Raw genomic sequence first — 17,696 nt, forward strand, 5'->3', positions numbered from 1 at the left:
GTTGCAGACCGATTTTTCAATCACCTTTTTAATCAAAAACTTTCTCTGAAACTTGTGATTCCTTTGTTCAGTTCTTGAACATCGATTGCCTAGAAGAGTGATCTCCATAAGCACCTGTCTTGTTTACTAGTAGGGTTGCCCTCACGGACTAAGGCATCAAAGCAAGTGTTTGATCAATCCATAGATCTCACACCCAAATTCATCCTCCATCTCGATATCTATCCACAAATCCATCAACTCTTCATAATTAGATCAGTGTTAGTAACCTGATCCTCCATCAAATCGGTTCTGTTTGTGCTAGTAGCCTTCAAGATCTTCATAACTCTAATAATCTGATCTTCAAGATCATTCAACGGACTGCTTCCTCATTAGGATTGCGTCAAGTGGTATCAGAGTAGATCGAGGGCTTTTGATTTGGGGTTTGATTCAATTTCTTTCTCTCTTTTTTGGGAACCTCTTTTGATATATTTCTCTGTTGAAACTGTTCATCTTCTTTGTTAGATCTGTATTTAAAAAAATATATATAGAAAGATCAAAGTAGCTGAGAAAAGTTGAAGATAAATACAACTTGGCTGAAGAGAAATCCGGTCTGGCTGAAGAGAAATCCAGCCTTGGTGGTAAAGCCTCTTGCAACCAATAATCTTGCAATTTGTCTATCTTTTTCTTCTCTTTTGGGGTGGGGATTCGCTCTTTAAAGGCTTGATCTCTGATTGATTATTGAACTGCTAGAATCACAGAAGACAACTGAGTGAACTAAACTCTTGAGAGAAACACTTGAGAGAAGTGAGGCTTTGACTATATGTTATTGTGCTAATTTTCTTGTTGAGATTGTAACAGGAAACCATGGCTGGAGATGTTAGTAAAAGAAAGGAGGCACCAACTGTTACTTTTAAGAAATTGCAGATGGAAGAAATAGTGTCCGAGATCATGAAAAGAAAGAATAAGACTGATCTTTTACAAAATAAACATGCTGATGATTCCTTTAGTAATGTTTCTCAGGTTCAGATAGATGCTAAGATCAAAAGGAGGAGCATAATACCATCTTTCTATGGCAGAAATGACCATGATGGCTACTTGGAGTGGGAGCAGAAAATAGAACTTGTCTTTGATGGTCAAAATTATTCAGAAAGCAAAAAGGTTAGATTGACTACATCAGAATTTTGTGGAGATGCTATTCAATGTTGGGATCAACTTGTTAATACCAGAAGAAGAACATGAGAAGCACAAGTTGCATCCTGGTTTGAGCTGAAACATTTCATGAAGAAACACTTTGTTTCTGGTAACTACAGTAGAAAACAACCAAGACAGGCCAAAGAGGAGATAAGAACTTGGCATGATCATGATCACCCAAGAAAGTCTCATTCACATAAGCAAAGAAGGCCAGACCCACTTCCTCTCTCAAGAGTCAGTGTGCCACTATGTTCTAAGAAGGAATCAGCTACCCAAAAGCTAAAAACAAATTCATCTAAGATAAGTAAAGAACTTGAGACAGAAAATGATTTTTCTCTTTTCTCTCCTTAGTATGAACTTGTTGTTAATAAAACCTGTGATGAACTAACCTGTTTTGAACCAGTGCAACCGAGTAGTCTTGTTTCAGTGTCTCAGGTCCTAGAAGAAAACTCAGCAGAAGAAGCACAAAAGAGTTCACCACCAGAAGAAGTGTTAGAACAGCCCAACATTGAAGCATAAACATATGCTAAGTCATTCTCTTTGAACTCTCAAGGGCACTGTAAGGATCTTGATATGGTTAATTTTGTGCATGATTTGTTTGTTATGGTTAGTTCAAGTTATGTGTAACGTTTTGTTCTGGAAAACGTAAAAGAATTTTGTGTTTCAAACTATGTTTTTGATAACATGATTAATTCTTTTGAAGTGTTTGAACCGATAGACTCTCTGATCAAAAACGTTTTCAATATGGTAATAACATCACTTCTTGTCTTGTTTTGAGTTTTGATCAGTTTATAGAACATAACAAAAGCCTTGATTATCCTGAAAAGACACTAGAACTTTTTCTGCAACAACCTGATTTCTGTTTCAGGAAATCTTGTGATTCATTTGCTTTCTTTAAAGATAATGGCATTTATCTGAGTTTTTCTAAACATGAATTGATCACTGGCGATTTGGTTTCTTCCACATGTGTCTTGGAAGAATTAATGGTTAGGAATTTGCAGGAACTGAAAGCACTTAGTGCTGAAACTGAGTTTGTTCTTGATTCTGATTTGAAACTTGCTAGTTTGTGATCTGAAACTGATAAACCTTGGCATTATTTGAGATCATTGCTTGAGAGTTGTGTTGTTTTGAGCTTTGATGATTTATTAATGTACAACACATTCTTTGAAAATCATGTTAAACATGTGAGACATGTGCTAACTGATTATGATCTTGAACTAAAACTTTTGTGTTCTTATTCTGATCATATGGGGCACATTTTGAAGTTGATCTATAATATTTCATACATTGAAAACATTCTGGTTTACAACATTTTCTTTACTAAGCATGCTGAGCCTTGGTTAAATAATTCTCGGTTTGAACTTGATCTTTTGTGTTCTGAATATGAGGAACTTGTGAATGTTCTGAAATTGTTCTTTAAGAACCATGCTATCTCGTACCTTGACACCATTCTGGTGTACAACACTTACTATGATAAGAATCATGCATGATGATCTGAAACGAGGTCTACATATTCTAAGGAAAGAAACTTTGGTTTCTGATATGAAAAATTACATGTCTTGCGCATATGATACTGGTATTCTAGTTTCTGTTTTGAGTGTCCAGGTTCAACAGGTTCAGTCTCTGAAGATTGAAGGGGGCAGAAGTAGACATCATGCTTATCAGCCTAAGATTTGGAGATGGAAATACCTGAGAAAGACGACTTCAAAACTCCAAGGAAGTCACATTCTAAACCTTCCTTTGATGTTGCTTTCATGTTTATTTTCTTGATTAATTGTCTCGCTTCTTACTTGTTTACTTTTGATGTAGGAGATACTGATTTGAGGACAAGTCTTTTTAAAGGAGGAGGGGATGATGCAAGCATGGTTGAATCAGATGCTAGCTTGGAAGAGGAGGCAAAACCTCGTGGATGCAACTCGGTGGATGCCTCATCTATGGATGGAAACCGTGGATACAACTCTGTGGATGCCTCATTTATGGATGGAAACCGTGAATACAACTTTGTGGATGCCTCACTTATGGATGGAACTGAGTGGATGCAACCATCAAGTGACTACGAAAGTGACTATGAAGCTGACTTGGAGCTAAATGGAATTGGTGACACTCAAACTCGAAGCCGAACTGATGATGGACAAGATATGACTTTCTAAGCTCAAAAGACCCATTCTCTTTCTCTAATGGGCCAGTTACTCGATCTCAGACCAGGAAATTGAAGAAAGCAATTGTTTGCTTGGTTTATCGTAAACCATCGCCAAACCAAAATGAAGATCACGTCAAAGAACCGACTCAACTCTTTAATTGTTCGGTCTTTGGTCTTGCCTAGTTTTTCTAAGTATTTTCTCTTTTCTGCAACTTATGACTTTTTGTTTCCTTTTGGACCTTTTGTTTTCTTCTTCTTTCTACTTAAACTCCAGATGTTGTAGACCGATTTTTCAATCAGTTAACTTTTTATCAAAAACTTTCTCTGAAACTTGTGATTCCTTTGTTCAGTTCTTGAACATAGATTGCCTAGAAGAGTGATCTCTATAAGCACATGTCTTGTTCACTAGTGTGGTTGCCCTCACGGAATAAGGCATCAAAGCAAGTGTTTGATCAATCCATAGATCTCACACCCAAATTCATCCTCCATCTCGATATCTATCCACAAATCCATCAACCCTTCATAATCAGATCAGTGTTAGTAACCTGATCCTCCATCAAATCGGTTCTGTTTATGCTAGTAGCCTTCAAGATATTCATAACCCTAATAATCTGATCCTCAAGATCATTCAAGGGACTGCTTCCTCCTCAGGATTGCGACATATAGACCTTTTATGGAAATCTAAATATATGATATGTTTGTTTGTATCTTAAAAAACGCTTAACTCCAACTTACTTTGGGTTGATGTTTGTAGCTATCATCCCTACTTTTTTCCTCTCTGAGTTCAATTGCATGCTCTTATCCGCCTTGAAACGAAGCTGCTCAAGTAGATTGTTCATTATTTTTTTATTTTTAATCAGCAGGATAAACAGGAGGTAGAAGTAATTTCTACACCCGAGCTAATGGATCCACCTAAGGATGAATCAAGTAAGTCAGGAGTCAGCAATGGCATTGCGCAACAAAATGTTTCTTCTCTTGACCCGTCGAGATACTTGGTGCTCTGGTAGAAGCTCCTCCGCAGAGTCTCTTATCTGCTCCGGGGAGGTTGGATCGGTGGTTGGTAGGCTTCGATCTGGAGTTCCTGTGAGGCAGTTGTGAGGGATTAAACTCACCTCCTGATTTTAGGTCAGGTTATAGTTTAGGAAAGGATTAGGGAAAGATAATCGCGGGCTGAATCCCGTAAGAACTTTAAAAGATGAATGAATGATTTTATTGATGATTTTGGGTAAAGAATATGTTTACAAAGATGTTTCTCCTGACGATTACAAAGATAGCAAAAATGCTTTAGAATTGATATGAATAATCGTGAAAAATGAATAATAATTAGGATCCCCCTCTTCTCGAGTTCCTTTCTCTTTAAATAGCCTCAGGTCCCGCTTGATCATAGCCAACTGGTTTCCGAGATCTTCTCCGTTTATTGAGGAATCCGCAACAGCTTCCTTTGACCGGGTCCTGCGCTTCTTCCGTTATGGTGTGAGCTTCCTCTTCACCGTGACCTCTTTTGGTTAAAGTCTTTAGCTCTCAGCCTCCGGCTCCAGCTTAGCTCTTCTCAAAGATTGAATTCGTAATGGGCCTGTCATGGCCCGTTATTGTTCTTTATTATTTGTTGTTCAGCTATCGGGCCATATTTGGGCCCAACAGTTGCCCCCAGCTCTCGAGATTAGGTTTCGTTATTCTCGGGAGCTAGACTTAGCCGCCCAACCTAGATTTTCTTGTTGAAATCATGATTACTAGCTATCTCAACCATATATATTCCTATCTGATCGAACGGTTGTAAGTTCCCTTCGATTAAATCGATGGTTTAGATTAAGAGGAGTTTGAAATGTAGTTTCCGATTTTCGAGACATGATGGGATATAAAGCTGCGAGTATTAACTCCACGTCTCTCCACTTCCTCCACGACCCCGACGGTTTCCAAGGTAACTTCTCCCTCCTCCTTTATTTTACTGCACGTTTTTTTTATATCTATGTTTCGAATTCGATCTTCATCCCTAAGTTTCCTTAAAGAATCCATTCTTGCTCATCTCAACCCGATTCTTCTCTTTTCACCTCTCTTCCCTTTACTTACAATGAGTAAGAAAGAAAGCTCTGGCGCAATTCAAATCTCCACTTCCGGTGCTCGTCTTATGAAGGTCAAACAAGAAGCCGGAGAGAAGATGAAGGACGCCGGGAAGAAGATAGCCAAAGACTCGATCGGGGCAAGAGTCAAAAGGATGAAGAAGAAAGGTGGCAAGAGTGCCTCCTCTGGTCCTCACTCTCCGTCGCTTTTAAAGAGCCAAGACGTCGCCAACCTTATCGTTCAATCCCACGGAAAGAATGACCTAGCTAGGGCTTGTAACGAGAACGAAACTCCTGAAACCGTTCCAGAGGGTTGGTTCTGTGTTCATGAGAAGTACATTGCTAAGTGCCATCTTAGGTTCCCTCTCCCCACCCTCTTGTTAGATCTCCTAGATCACTATCAACTGGCTCTTCCCCAACTTTGTCCCTCGGTTATCCGAGTAATAAACGGGTTCATCACTAGGGCCAAGGAGGAAGGAATTATTGTGGGTTTTACCGAGCTGATGAGTCTCTTTTCGATAAAGGAGAGTACTTCCAAGGATGGTGGAAGTGGTACCTACTACCTCCCCGGTCGTCCAGGGCTAGGCGTTTTCAAGTTTACCGACAGTGATGATGACTGGCGGAAGAAGTACTTTTATGTCAAGATTGACCTCTCGACGGTTCCTGTGGGCCGAGACCTCAGGACCTCTTGGTCTGACATCTCTGGTTAGGATTTTAGGGACGTTTGCATATTTATTTTGCCCATCGTGATGTGCTAATTGTTTATGATTCTTTTGCAGAGATTGAGGATCCTGTCAAGTTGTCTCGCAAACTTACCAGAGCCCTCCATAGAAAGCTGCAGCATAGCCCCAATAACTGGGCAGCTTATACTACCACGAGAGTCGGATCGGGCAGGTTCCCTGACCGATATAATTCATCTTTTCCTGATTCAGTAACGGTTGCTGGTTTAGAAGGTTACCTTCCATTATTGATTTCTGATGATTTTTTTTTTGTTTGAATTTGTCTTATGAGATTAACGGTTCTCTTTATGGTTCAGTCTCTGAAGGTGATTCGGTATTTGAAGTTTCATCCGGAGCAAGTACTTCCGAGAAGACTCAATCACAGAAGATGCCCATTCAGTCCTCCTTCCGTTCCAGGGGTAGATCGACTAAGGCTGCCAGCTCCTCCAGAGGAAGCGACAAGAACCAAGGAGGATCCTTCCTTGACTCCGTGAAGGAAGCTCTTGACGAGGGAGGCTCTGCTCCTGCTAAAGGTGTTGGTTATTCGGAGCCCAGAGTTCAGGAGGTTGGTCTTCCCTAAGAGGTTCCGACGACGGAAGCTGATCCTCAAATGGCGAGAGATCCCTCAGAACTTGAGCCTCCGAGGAGCAAGAGATCCCGGACAGAACAAGTTGATAGACCCTCGAGGTCTTCTTCCTCCTCTTCTAGAGGGGGAACCATTGGCTGGAACTTTGCTCATTCGAAGCCTGGGTCCGTCTTAGATGACTCATGGGGTTTGGCTACGTTAATGAGGCATATGAAGAGAACTGGATGTGCTCTCCCCTCGATCACCAACCTTGCCAACAAAGAGGAGTATGTTGACATCGCCCATCACATGGGTCAGGTATGAATTTTGTTTCAGCTTTTTAGCTTAATTATTTTTGGAAAATGTTCTCTAAATCATCGTTTTTGCAGCTGGCTGGGGCTATCAACATGGCTCAATTCAAGTTCGAGGACGCTGTGCGCAATGCCCCCAGTGCTGAGGAATTAGCTCAGGTCACTGATTTGGTCAAGTCCAACAGGAATGAGCTCAGTCAGACTCGGGCTCTGATCTCGGATCTCCAAGCTGAGGTAAAGAGACTCGGCTCCAAGTGTGATGCTCAGCAAGGGACAATCGAAAGCCAGTTGATTGACCTCCAGGTGAAGAATAGGAAGATTGGGGATTTGGATGCTGCTCGGAAGATAGCCGAGTACAAAGTCAAAGAGCTGATTGCTTCATCCCAGAACAGCCAGAAGAACAAGGAAGCTGAGGTCAGGCTAGCCGTCCGGAGAGGAAAGAGGGAGGTAGCTGATGCTTACAACAAAGTTCTGGTTGCTGTCAAGGAGAAGTTCTCCAAGAAGAAGGATGAAGTCGATCTCCTGGTTCATGCTCAAGAGATTCAAGCCAACACTGAGCTCCTGAAAGACATGCTGGATGGCGAAATCAAGAGTGCTGAAGACGAGTATACTCGCTTGGTGGCTATGATGCCAGAGGCTGTTGCCGCGTATGAGAAGGCTCAGGTCTTGGACTTCTCGATCGGAGCTCCCTCTTCCTCAACTCTCTGAGAGCTCAGGTACTTTTGAGGTTAATATGTTTAATCTCTCCTTTTCTGGAGAGTTCGGTTCTAATTTGGGATTGGTGGGTTCTTACTCAGCCACAGTCGAAGCCGCCCTTGGAGATGGCGACAAGGAGATGGAGGAAGAGGTTCCTGAGGAGGATGATCCGGTTGACGAGGGAGCTGAGAAGAGCCCAGGCGACAAGGAGGTTTAAGAGCCGAGGCTCTTTCGTGTGTTTCTAGGATTTCAGCCCAATGGGCTTTCGTTTCTTTTATTTCTAAGACTTATGGCCTGAGGAGGCCTTTAAACCTTTGCTTTTGTTAAGACGCTTTTTTTTGAACCTTCGTCGGCCTGAGGAGGCCTTTAAACCTCTTATCTATCGAAACTTGGTTTTTAGTTTTATTCCAAGTCTTTCGATTTGACTTAGTCAAATTTGGTTAAGAATTTTGATAGGGAATGCTTTGGTTACTAATTAAGAGGTTTAGTGAATCCTCCGAATTAGATCCCTGATTTCGTGATAAGTCTTTCGATTTGACTTGGATCGTTTTTCAGTTCCTTACGAGGAATTCTTGGAATATCGAGATTAGCTAAGGTTTTTAGGAACCTAAGTTTAACTTAGACACCTTAGGTGGGGGGTTCTTGGGAACCTGAATTTGTTCACGGGATTTTAAGACCCATTGGACTTGCTTAGGATTTTAAGACCTTTCGAGGTTTGATAAGGATTTTAAGACCTTTGTATTTAAGGATTTCAAGACCTTTGAGACTTGATAAGGATTTTAAGACCTTTGAGATTTGATAAGAATTTAAAATCTTTAGGTCCGGATTCGTTGGGACCTGACGTTGTTTGAAGGATTTCAAGACCTTTAGTGGTTCCTAAGGATTTTTAAGACCTTAGGTTAGTTTATCAAGTTTTGACTTTGTTTGAAGGATTTCAAGACCTTCAAGATTACTAAGGATTTGAAGACCTTAGGTCCAGGTTTATAGCGACCTGAGCTGATCCGAAGGGTTTTTAGGACCCTAGGTCCGTGTTTGCAGGGACCTGTGTTGTTAAAGAATTGAGACATCGAGAATAATTTCTTTATTGGTAATTGGATACATGGTATCATAGTAATCATACAATTGCTGTATTATAATGATCATACACTTGCTGCTTGAGCTATGTGATTTTAATCAGACATATGCCCCCTTTGGTTGTGGTGAACAAAGTGTTGAAATGAGGTTGGGGCTGTACTCATGACGGAGTTGCCTACGTACCCAGTCAAGGGATCAAGCCTAACGTAGTTCAGGAGTTTTAGGTACCTAATGATAATATCTCTTAAGATTCGTGGCGTTCCACGATCTGATTTCAGGTACTCCGGTTCGCACCTTTCGGAGCTTGTAAACGCCAGGTCGTACCACATGGATGATCTGATAAGGACCTTCCCAGTTGGTTCCTAACTTTCCAGCATCTGGCTCCTTGGTTCCTTCGAAAACCTTCCTAAGTACTAGGTCACCTACAGCGAACTGTCTGGGCCTGACTTTGGAATTGTACTGTCGTGCCATTGCTTGCTGATAGTTCTGAATGCGAATCAGAGCTCGGTCCCGTCTTTCCTCGATTAGATCGAGGCTGTCTGTTAGGAGCTGATCATTAGCTGCGGGGTCGGATGTACAGAGTTCCCGGCGGAGGCTACCAGCAATGGTTTCGGCTGGGACGACAGCTTCCATCCCGTAGGCTAAGGAGAAAGGGATTTCTTCTGTAGTCTTTTGTGGGGTGGTTCGACATGCCCAAAGTACTTCAGGTAATTTTTCTGACCAGAGTTCCTTCTGGGTTCCGAGGCGTTTCTTGAGGTTTGCTAATACTGATTTATTAGCAGCCTCCGCCTGGCCGTTTCCTTGAGGTCGTCGAGGTGTTGAGAAGGTCAGGCGGATATTCCACCTGTCACAAAATATTTTGAAGTCGTGGGATATGAACTGTCCTCCATTTTCAGTTACGATTTCATATGGGACGCCGTGTCTACACACAATTTCTTTCCACACAAATCGTTCGACCTCGACTCTGGTTACCTGCTGGAAAGCTTCAGCCTCTATCCATTTCGTGAAGTAGTCTGTTAGAACTAAGAGGAAGCGTAGCTTCTTCTTTCCACTTCCTGACGCTACTAGTGGTCCTACGATGTCCATGGACCATCTCATAAATGGGTAAGGGGCGGATATGTTAGACAACTTTTCCGCAGGTTGGTGTATAATCGGTGCATGCCTCTGGCACTTGTCGCATGAAGAGGAATAGGCCTCACAGTCTGCAATAATGGTGGGCCAGAAATATCCTTGTCTTTTGATTCTGATGGCTAGAGCTCTTCCTCCAGAGTGGTTCCCGCAGGAGCCGTCGTGCATTTCCTTCATGAGTCTCATAGCAACGAGGCCATGGACGCATTTTAGGTAAGGTCCGGAAACGCTTCGTTTATGGAGGACAAACTCGATAACGCAGTATCTCGCGCTTAATGCTTTGAGCTTCCGAGCCTCCCATTTATTGGGTGGGGTCTTTCCTTCCAGGATGTATTGCGTGATTGGAATTCTCCAATCCTCTCTCCCTACAACTTTGTTATGAAGAGACGAAGGAGGTTCCTGTTCGGGACCTGGTGTCGTGGTGCCCCCGGAGGTATTTGTAGGATTGGGCTCCAGGGAGTCTGAATTCCGAGGAATACCTCCAATTCCTTCATTATTGTCTGGGGTCTGGATGGTGCCCCCAGATGAATTTTGGAGGGCTGAACGGCTTCTGGTTTTAACTGTGCAGATGAGTGGGTCCGAGTTGGTGCCCCCGGGGGTATTCATGAGATCAGGCTCCAAGGAGTCTGAATTTCGGGGAATACCTTCCGTGTTTTGGATTGTGTTCCCGGAGGTATGCTTTTTAGAGCTACTTATTCTGGTTTTTGGGAACCAAAATGTTGTGAGAACTTGGGTAGCTACCGTTTCAGGACAGGTACCTTCAGGTTGTTCTGTTAGCTTGCCGTCTATCTCGGCTTTAGTAGCTATGTCGATGCTTGGTTTTTCGATTCCTTCTACGGGTATGATCCGTTTTACGAGGGGATCTGACGTGGAAGCTAAAGCAGCCAACGCATCTGCTGAGGAGTTCTCTCCTCGTGGGATTCTTGTTAGCTCGAATTTGTCGAACTGCCTGGTGAGGTTCTGGACGACTTCGAGATATGCCCCCATTCTTTCGTCCCTCGTTTCATATTCTCCGTGAAACTGGCTAGCTACTAGCTGTGAATCACTATAAGCGTTTAGCTCTCGAATTCCGAGGTTTAGGGCGAGTTTCAACCCTGCGATTAGTGCTTCATATTCAGCTTCGTTGTTTGAGACGCTGAATCCGAGCCTATATGACTGCTCAATGGTTTCTCCTGCTGAAGAAGTTAACCTTAGACCGACACCGGAGCCTTGTTTTGACGAGGCTCCGTCGACATACAGGCTCCACTTCGGAGATTCTATTTCGGAGTCTAATTGCTCAGATGCTAGTTCAATGATAAAATCGGCAAGGACCTGAGCTTTCGCTGCTGCTTGAGGTCTATACTCAATATCATATTCACTGAGCTATATGGCCCATTTGGCCAATCGCCCTGACTGGCTAGGGCTGTGCAATATCATTCGTAATGGTTGTGAGGTCATTACGACGATTGAGTGCGATTGGAAGTAAGGTCGCAATTTTCTGGCAGCTATCACAACTGCCAGAGCTAATTTTTCCATTGCAGGGTACCTTGTTCCGGCGTCTATCAAACTCTTACGGGTGTAATAGACAGGTCTTTGTTCGTTTTGTTCTTCTCGTACCAGCACGCCGCTAACTGCAGCAGTCGATACAACGAGGTACATGTATAGTGGCTCTCCTACTACAGGTTTGGATAGGATCAGAGGTTCGGAGAGGTATGCTTTCAATTGTTTGAAGGCTTCCTCACATTTCTCGTCCCATAGGAACTTCTTATTATTTCTTAGAAGTTTGTAGAATGGGAGGCACTTATCGGTGGACTTGGATATGAATCGATTTAACGCTGCGATTCGTCCGGTCAATCTATGTACCTCTATGGTTGTCTTCGGTGACGGCATTTCTAGGAAGGTTGCTATCTGCTGCGGGTTGGCTTCAATGCCTCTTTCGGTTACGAGATAGCCTAGGAACTCGCCTGAGGGTACCCCGAAAGTACATTTAGTGGGATTGAGCTTCATATCGTACTTGTTAAGGATATCGAAGCATTCCCTTAAGTGGGAGATATGGTCTTCTCCAGCTGAGGATTTGACTAGCATATCGTCAATATAGACCTCCATGGTTTTTCCAAGTTGTCCAGCAAACATCTTGTTTACTAACCTCTGATAGGTAGCTCCTGCGTTTTTTAATCCGAATGGCATAACCTTGTAACAATAGGTTCCTCGTTCGGTTATGAATGCGGTTTTCTCCTGGTCCTCAGGATCCATCATGATTTGGTTGTCTCCTGAGAAGGCATCCATGAAGGATAGGAGTCGATGGCCAGCTGTTGCTTCAACCAAACGGTCGATGTGAGGTAACGGGAAGCTGTCTTTAGGACAAGCTTTGTTCAGGTCTGTGAAGTCTACACAGATTCTCCATTTCCCGTTTTTCTTCTTTACCACTACTGGGTTAGCTAACCAATCAGGGTAGTGTACCTCTCGAATGGATCCAGCTTTCGTAAGTCGGTCAACTTCGTCGTTAACAGCTTGAGCCTTTTCGAGGCCTAGCTTGCGACGCTTTTGTTTGATCGGTTTGAAAGTAGGGTCTACTTTTAGCTTATGGGTGGTGACGTTCGGATCTATGCCTTTCATGTCGCTGGTGGACCATGCAAAAGTTTTGACATTGCTTTTCACGAAATCAATGAGCTCTTTTTGGTCTCGGGAGGTAGCTCGGATCCGATGCTCACCTGTCTTTCAGGATCTGAGTCGTCGATGCAAACTTTTTCGGTGAGGTTCTTGGGGGGACCTCGAATATTTTGTTGCATTTCGTGACCCTCTTGGATCTGTAATTGCTATTGGGGGGATTTTTTGAGGATTTCGAATCCTCCCAAATAGCAAATCCTGGATATCTTCTGGCTACCGTGTACGGTAGTTATCCCTTCGGGTGTTGGGAATTTTACGCATTGATGATACATCGAGGCTACTGCCTTCATTTTGTGAATCCAGGGTCTTCCCAGGATCGCATGGAACGGGGAAGGTCTGTCGATGACTACTAAGTTGGTCATTTTCATTATTCCGCCAGCTATAACTTGGAGCTTGATAGTCCCCAATGAGGTAGCTGTTTCTCCGGAGAAGCCTACGAGGTTAGCTTTTTGGCCAATAATTTCGTAGTTGTCTATTTCCATCCCTTTTAGGGTGTTATAGAAAATAAGGTCGACAGAGCTTCCTGTGTCTATCATGAGTTTAGGGACCTCGTATCCTGCGATGTTCAGGATGACAATCAACGCATCATCGTGAGGTCTGTCGAGGTTTGAGCTCTCGTTTTCCCAGAAAGAAATCTTAGTATTGGACTCGGGGTTAGGAGGCTTAGGTCCAGTGTTATACACAGCCTTCCGTACGTGATTCTTAATGGAATTGACGGAGTCTTGACATATGTCTGATCCTCCAAGGATACAGTCCACCCTCGAGTCGGGGCTCGATTGAGTGGACGGTTTGCTCAAGAGAGCCTCGACTTGTAAACTTTTTCCTTGGGGGAATTTCCCAAGAATCATGTCAACTCTTTTCTTGGGAGCTGGAGGTGGCGAATCGGTCTCCTTCTCAGGTGACCTCTCGCGCTTTGGGGAGGTGTCTCTGGAACCTCTTTTCTGGTAAGGTGGTGGCTTTTTAAGGTCCACGCCCTTTATTTCTCCAGCTGCGAATTTAGCTGCCAGTTGTCGTTGGAGGTCCCAACATTCCTCAGTTGAGTGCCCCTCTCGATCATGATAAGAGCAATGTTTGTTTTTATCAAAGCCTTTTGACCAGGGATTTTTGTTCGCTGCGGCGACATGTTTCTCTTCCTTGTCTTCCTCGATTGCGTAGGAATGTTCTCCCTGAGTTTGGTTGTTTCGGGGGTTCCCCCTTTTGTGAGGTCCCTTTGCCTCAGAGGATTCACCTTTTGAGTGATTCTGAGGCTTCTTGTAGAGTTTATCCAATGCGGCTGTTTCCTCCTCCAAAGTAATGTATCTGGTGGCTTTATGAAGAGCATCATCGATAGTTGGAGGAGTATTGAGTGTTAACTCTGACCAGAATTTCGATTTATAGAACAGACCTCTCCTAAGAGCCTCGATGGCGACTAGGTCGTTAGGATTCGAGAGCTTAGTTCTTATTGCCCTGAATTTCTCGATGTAAACTCGTAGTGAGTCCCCCATTCCTTGTCTGACCTTCCAAAGGTCGGCTTCAGAAGCTTGTTTCAGGATATGGGTTGAGTACTGCTTCATGAAGGCGTTAGTTAGCTGATCGAAACTATCTATCGAGGCTGGTTCGAGACCAGAGAACCACTCAAGGGCTGTTCCGACCAAATTTTCGGCGAATGTCCTGCAGTAACCTGCTTCGCATTCTTTCTGTGTAAAATGGGCTTTAACGATTGCCAGTCGGAAAGCTCTCAAATAGGCCTTTGGGTCAGAAGTCCCGTCATACTCGGGAATTCTGATTTTTCGGGTATCCTTTATGTAGGAGCTGGCAATTCTGTCAGTGAATGGAGTTCCACGTGTTTCTTCGATCAAACTATCGATTTCGGGAGCTGAGCTCGTAGCTTTATGGACTTGAGCTCCCAATTTTTGGAGAGCTGCATGAGTTCGTTCCATATACCTACGGATAGCTTCAGGTCCTTCCATAGGTAGGACATTCGGGTCGTTATTAGGTACCCGACGGGCAGGTTCCTGACGGAATCGTGTGGGCTCATCCTCCCATGCAGTTGGGGGCTAAATCGCTCACCAGCTTTCGGGTTATCGGAATCTATCTGTTGATACCGGTCCCCATTTGGGGTTGAGCCTCTGGTTTGATAAACCGGAGCTGCTGTCCTACCTTCGGATGGGAGGGATACTCTTGCCCCGGATCTAAATTCAGTCGGCGGAGGAGGTAGACGAGAGCTCTGATCAGCGACCTGACCGGATGCAGAACTGGTTGTTGCCACGTTGCTTCCCATAGCACTGGTGATAGGTGGGTTAAACACGGGAGCTGTCCCAGTATGAGGTGTCTGGAAAGCCGATCCCTGTCCTGCGGGAGCAGTGCTATCAGGGGAAAAATCTAAATGTCCTCGGGGGAATGAGGGATCAGTCAATCGATCTCGGAAAGTGATAAGCCCAAAATCGGGAAGGATGGCTTTGGCCGGATGTTGGATATGAACCGAGAAGTCGAAGGAACTTCTGGAACTGGGATGGATTGAACGGATCGTCAAGAGGTGCGGAATGACTCTTGATATACCAACGATCTAAGGCTAACCACCAAAGAACGGATGAATGTGTTGGCTAACCACCAAATAACACACACAAATGATTGGCTGACCACCAAATCAACAAGCCGGTTCAAACCGATGAACTAGCTAAAGAACTCTCTCTCACTCAGAGAAGAAGAACAAAAATAAACAACCAAATTGATCTGATTTTTATTCATCAAAAGGACTACATATTTATAGTAGATGTAGTCAAAGAAAGAAATAAATAAAGTGCTGAAAAAGATGTCTAGAAAATACAACATTTGACTAGATAATTATTAGAGAGTCAAAGTTGTAGAAATTGATGCAGTCTTGGTCAATGTTGCGGAAAATGATGAAGACTGGTCAAGATTGCGGATTCTGATGTAGACTGGTCAAGATTCGTCCAAGCGTCCAGGTTCATCCATGATGATCGGGTCCTTCGCGTAAGGAGAAGGACGCACGTGGGCTGGTCGAGCTGGTTAGCCGGTGATCTTCATGAACTGATGGTGAATCCTCGGTTTGGTCGAGCTGGTTGACAAGATCGCCACTTTGGTTCGTGTCCATGAACAAAAAAGAACGGTGCTCGATTTTGGTTCTATCATACTCTCCCTCTTCAAAAAGATTTTGTCCTCAAATCTGGAACATTAAAAGGAAAAAGGGTATAAGCACAAGAATCATAATCAATACATTGCTCACCTTGGGTATGGTCCGGTTCTTGAATGGACGAAGATTCTTCTTGGTTTGTTTGATGACCATGGTTTTGCTCTCCATCTGACCCTTCATTCGGTTCATGTGGGTACTCATCGAAAATTGGCAATGGATCTGAAAGTCCTTCTTTTTCTTGCTCGGTTTCAACTTCCTTTTCTGGCTCGGTTTCAACGTTCTTCAAGGTCACCAACGTTTTCTGTTTTTGGCACTTGTTAGCATAATGGCCGACCTTATGGCATTTGAAACACCTGGTAGAAAGAGCCTTGCTTGTGGGTTTCACAGCTTTGCTTTTATCAAAAGAATTATCATTAGTTTTCAAATCAGAATTTGAAAGATAAGAAGACTTACATTGCTTTTTTGGTGCTGAAGAAGTGTTGGTGTTTTTCTTCCTTTTGAGTTGCCGGACAGCATGAATCGCCTTATGCAACATCTTCTCCAAACTGGCATAAGTCTGAATCTCATTCTGATCAAACACATCATGGCTGCTTCTCTTGGTTTTGGTGAAGGGACGATCACCACTTCTGACCCACTTCTCAACATCGGACCTGTTATGTCTCTTCCTTTTCTGCACAAAATCAAACCTATTAGCAGCAAACTGTTTCTTATTTCTAAAAATTGATTGCTCTTTTTCCGAAATAGTTTTAAAAGGAAAGAAGATATCATCTTGTAGTGGTTTTGATATCTTGAGAAGTCCAAACATCCTGAAACACTTAACAAACGTTAGCACAAAAATATCCTCACACTCTCAAAGTGTTTAGCTCACGATTTTTAGGTGATCACTCAGAGTTCTTTCTACTGGTTCAAAGGATGATAGGCAGTCAAAATTCAGCAATCAAAAACCCAAAACAAACTTTGTGGAAAAAGAAAAGAAATGAAGATGAAGAGATTTTTTTTGTTTTGTGTGGATCCGCCTTAACTGTCCTAAGGCTGGGTTTCTCTTCAGCCAGCAGGATTACTCTTCCACCACTCCAAGTGATTCAAGCCAATCTTTTACTTTTTTTCTTTTTTTTTCTTTTTTTCTTTTTTTTTTCTTTTTTTCTGATTTTTTTTTAAATGGCGATCACAAGGGAGTAAAGGAACAGCCCGGATCCAAAAAGAAATAAGAAATGATGAAGAGATGAGAAGGTGAAAAGAAGATAGAAAACAAACCAGCCAAAGTGGCTCTGATACCAAATGATAAGCCCAAAATCGGGAAGGATGGCTTTGGCCGGATGTTGGATATGAACCGAGAAGTCGAAGGAACTTCTGGAACTGGGATGGATTGAACGGATCGCCAAGAGGTGCGGAATGACTCTTGATATACCAACGATCTAAGGCTAACCACCAAAGAACGGATGAATGTGTTGGCTAACCACCAAATAACACACACAGATGATTGGCTGACCACCAAATCAACAAGCCGGTTCAAACCGATGAACTAGCTAAAGAACTCTCTCTCACTCAGAGAAGAAGAACAAAAATAAACAACCAAATTGATCTGATTTTTATTCATCAAAAGGACTACATATTTATAGTAGATGTAGTCAAAGAAAGAAATAAATAAAGTGATGAAAAAGATGTCTAGAAAATACAACATTTGACTAGATAATTATTAGAGAGTCAAAGTTGTAGAAATTGATGCAGTCTTGGTCAATGTTGCGGAAAATGATGAAGACTGGTCAAGATTGCGGATTCTGATGTAGACTGGTCAAGATTCGTCCAAGCGTCCAGGTTCATCCATGATGATCGGGTCCTTCGCGTAAGGAGAAGGACGCACGTGGGCTGGTCGAGCTGGTTGGCCGGTGATCTTCATGAACTGATGGTGAATCCTCGGTTTGGTCGAGCTGGTTGACAAGATCGCCACTTTGGTTCGTGTCCATGAACAAAAAAGAACGGTGCTCGATTTTGGTTCTATCAGAAAGTGACCCCCGGAGTTTGACGTCGAGGTGGCTGGGTTGTTGTGTCTAGAGATC

The 17,696-nt window shown here is 43.2% G+C and overlaps 1 pseudogene; it reads right to left on the bottom strand.

The window, feature by feature from the left end:
- Window positions 1–7,755: 7,755 nt before the first annotated feature.
- LOC130494740 (uncharacterized) overlaps window positions 7,756–17,696 on the bottom strand; it is a 10,420-nt pseudogene continuing 479 nt past the window's right edge.

The sequence above is a fragment of the Raphanus sativus genome, chromosome 1 (assembly GCF_000801105.2).
Source record: "Raphanus sativus cultivar WK10039 chromosome 1, ASM80110v3, whole genome shotgun sequence".
NCBI classification, from domain to species: domain Eukaryota; kingdom Viridiplantae; phylum Streptophyta; class Magnoliopsida; order Brassicales; family Brassicaceae; genus Raphanus; species Raphanus sativus.